This window comes from Eschrichtius robustus, chromosome 10, assembly GCF_028021215.1.
Source record: "Eschrichtius robustus isolate mEscRob2 chromosome 10, mEscRob2.pri, whole genome shotgun sequence".
In the NCBI taxonomy this organism is placed as follows: domain Eukaryota; kingdom Metazoa; phylum Chordata; class Mammalia; order Artiodactyla; family Eschrichtiidae; genus Eschrichtius; species Eschrichtius robustus.
The window spans coordinates 115,414,164-115,417,466 of record NC_090833.1 but is presented as its reverse complement, the minus strand read 5'-3'; the positions used below and the strand labels follow the sequence as shown (position 1 = coordinate 115,417,466).

At 39.2% G+C, this 3,303-nt stretch overlaps 1 non-coding gene across 1 annotated transcript; it reads right to left on the bottom strand.

The window, feature by feature from the left end:
- Positions 1-2,961: 2,961 nt before the first annotated feature.
- On the bottom strand, positions 2,962-3,080 carry LOC137771034 (5S ribosomal RNA). Its single transcript, XR_011075259.1, has one exon. It is a non-coding gene; the product is annotated as a 5S ribosomal RNA (ribosomal RNA).
- Between the last annotated feature and the right edge of the window lie 223 nt (positions 3,081-3,303).

The window sequence follows — 3,303 nt, the reverse complement described above, 5'->3', positions numbered from 1 at the left end:
ACACGTCTGCACATCTTCTTGGTACCGGCGTTGATTGCTTTTGCTCTGAAGTATCTTCTTAAGGATGTCTGGATGGTGAGCAGACTTGCAAGATGGAGCCAGTGCCTTCTGCTTGGGCATCGGGGAGACTTTTGCGGTCCAGGATGATGAAACTAATGACTTCTTCCATTAGAAGCAGAGCTTGTGTAGGTGTGCTTCCAGCCCACTGAAGACTGAGAGTCCCTGTGTCTGGGCTTTCTCAGCTGTGACGCAGACCCACCGTGTGCGCCGCGTCCACCTGGGTGTCTCTGCATTGTCTCCTGGGACTTAAGAACACAGCTCAGGCCAGGACTGCAATGTGTTCTCATCCTGCAGCTTGCAGCCCTGTTGGCTGTTGCCTGAATTAAATGTTGTATGAAACAAAGGGAACAGAGTTGGTCCCAAGCCCTATGGGCACGCTAAATAGAGGGATCAGTAGCCTAAGGTGCTTGTGGGGAAATTTGCCAACAACTAAGGTGGTAGAGAAACGAGAAGCGGGTATTGTTGGGAGACAGTTCTCCATGGTCTCTCATTAACAGGTAGGACGGTGGCGGGACCGCCCTCCCCATCTCTCCCTGCACTTAGCCGAGAACATTCCCTACTGGAGGAAAGTGACTGTGGTGTGATATATACATAGAGTCCGTGTTCATATATTTGTTTATAGTCAGTTACAGTACTTTTCAATTTCCATTACAAGTTTCATTCATGTTAATTTGTAGTGCATGCTTTAAAAAAATTAACATACATGTTTAGTAGGTGCCTTTATGTTGACTTTTAACTTCAGTGCAGATAACGTATTCTGTATAATTTTAGTTCTTAAGATTTGGTGAGATGAGCTTTATAGCCCTGGGTCTTTTCAGTTTTGATAATGGTTCCATATATGAGAAAAGAATGCATTTTTGGACTTCTTGCGGGTACTGTTTATATATGTCTCCTAGGTTAGGTAAAGTTTGTAATTTGTTACCAACTTTTCTATAGCGTTAGTGATTTGATTTTAGTATCTGATCTATCAGTTATGGGAAATGAAGTATTGAAAGGTTTCACATCGTTGTGGATTTGTCTTTTCACAATTTAATCTATCAACGTTTGCTGTTTATATAATGAAGTTATATTAGTGAATTGAACAATATATCATCATGAAGTAACCCAGAAGCTCTATTTGTCTAATATTAATATAGCAATACCAGCTTCCTCTTTAGTAGTGTTCGTATGATTTATTTTTCTGCATTCTTTCATTGCAAATTTTTAAAATTTGTGTGTTTAGCTCTGCTTCTTGTAAGCAGCATATTGTTGTTTTTGCTTTTTTGTCTAGTCCAATATTCCTTTTTCATCTGGAGCATTTATTCCATTTATATTTTGTATGAGTTTTGATAGGCTTGGGTTTAAATATAGAGTCTTATTTTGTTTTTGACAGCTATCCTGCTTGTATTATCATTCTCTTCCTCTCCTTTCTTGCCTGAGTACTGTGGGTTTTTTTTTAAAATGAGTTTTTTATTGGTTCATTTGATCTTTTGCCTTAATAATTCTATTGTAGCTTCAAAAGTATTTTACCAGAAGCTTAAAAAACTACATTGTGACTAATATCTGGACCATATTAAAAAAACAGTTCTTAGTCTATGGTAATTAATTTTTGTCTTTGCTTATTAAGTGTTTTCCAGTTGTTAATTAATATAGTGAGGTACAGAGAGGTGGCATATAAAATTACATGGAAATACAGCTCTATGAGGAAAGGGAAATAAAATGACTTACATTCAACAAAGTAGTCAGAATTAGTTTTCAGAAAGCTTAATTGTATCTCAAAGTAAGGAAATACTTCTCTCAAACAGAGTCATCCCGCGCGGGAAGTGAGTACCTTTTCATGAGGTGAGTTCTGCTCGATGAACTGCTTTACCTGTGGGGGACGCTCGAGATGCAGGGAATTTCTCCTTCCTTTTATCCTCCTCCATATCAAGTCCAAACCAGTCAGCGAATATTTGCACTTGGAAATTAAAGGAAATATTTAGCCTCATTGGACCTGCTGGAATAGTTCTTTAAGGCAGTTATTAAGCACTTCGAAATAGGAAAGTTTTGTTTAAAAATCCCCCTGTGTTGATGAACTGGTGTTTGGCTGAGGACATATTTTACTCTCCCCAAGGCTTTCAGCACTGTCCCAGCCCCCAGCTTTACCTTCCCCACGGCTTTCTTAACTTCTGCCTCATTTATGTTGTAAAGTTATCCTTCATAAGGGGTGGTAAACTGGTTACTGACATGCTCTGATAACTCCCTTACACCCAAGAGTCTGTGATGGTATTAAGTCTGTGATGGTATTCTAAGTTAAGCTAGAACTTAAAAATACACATATTTTAAAATAAACGGAAGTTTAATTTTAGGTGCCATGGCACAACTCTTGGTCTTCAATTTATGAGCATCTGAGTGAAAAGAAATGGCTTCTATTCATCAAAGGTAGAACTAAGCTTTGGGGCATTAATGTTAATTATGTAATAGTAAATCCTTTCAAAATATGCTAAAACGTATTTCAGTTGGATATCAGCAAAATCATTTTCATTTTAAATGCCCCAGTCTAGATTAAAAGCAGATTAAATGTAATCTATCTTTATAAATTTCTATATTTTTTTTTTTTTTTTTTTTTTTTTTTTTTTTTTTTTTAAATTTTTTTTAATTTTTAAATTTATTTATTTATGGCTGTGTTGGGTCTTCATTTCTGTGCGAGGGCTTTCTCTAGTTGTGGCAAGTGGGGGCCACTCTTCATCGCGGTGCGCGGGCCTTTCACTGTCGTGGCCTTTCTTGTTGCGGAGCACAGGCTCCAGACGCGCAGGCTCAGTAGTTGTGGCTCACGGGCCTAGTTGCTCCGCGGCATGTGGGATCTTCCCAGACCAGGGCTCGAACCCGTGTCTCCTGCATTAGCAGGCAGATTCTCAACCACTGCGCCACCAGGGAAGCCCCAGCCTACAGCACCCGGTATTCCCAGGCGGTCTCCCATCCAAGTACTAACCAGGCCCGACCCTGCTTAGCTTCCGAGATCAGACGAGATCGGGCGCGTTCAGGGTGGTATGGCCGTAGACTATATTTTTAATTTAAGTTTATTAATTGACTCAGTTCCATAAAGTTGATCATTAATCGAGAACCTCAGGTAAATCAAATATTTGAAACTACTGGCAAACTCTCCCTCCTACCAATTCTGTTTCATTTTAAAGGATAGAAAAAAAAGAAGACTTGAAGTCCTGTGGTTTCCAGCTAACTGTAGCCACCTAACGTTAATTGTGACTTTAAACAAAACTTTACAGA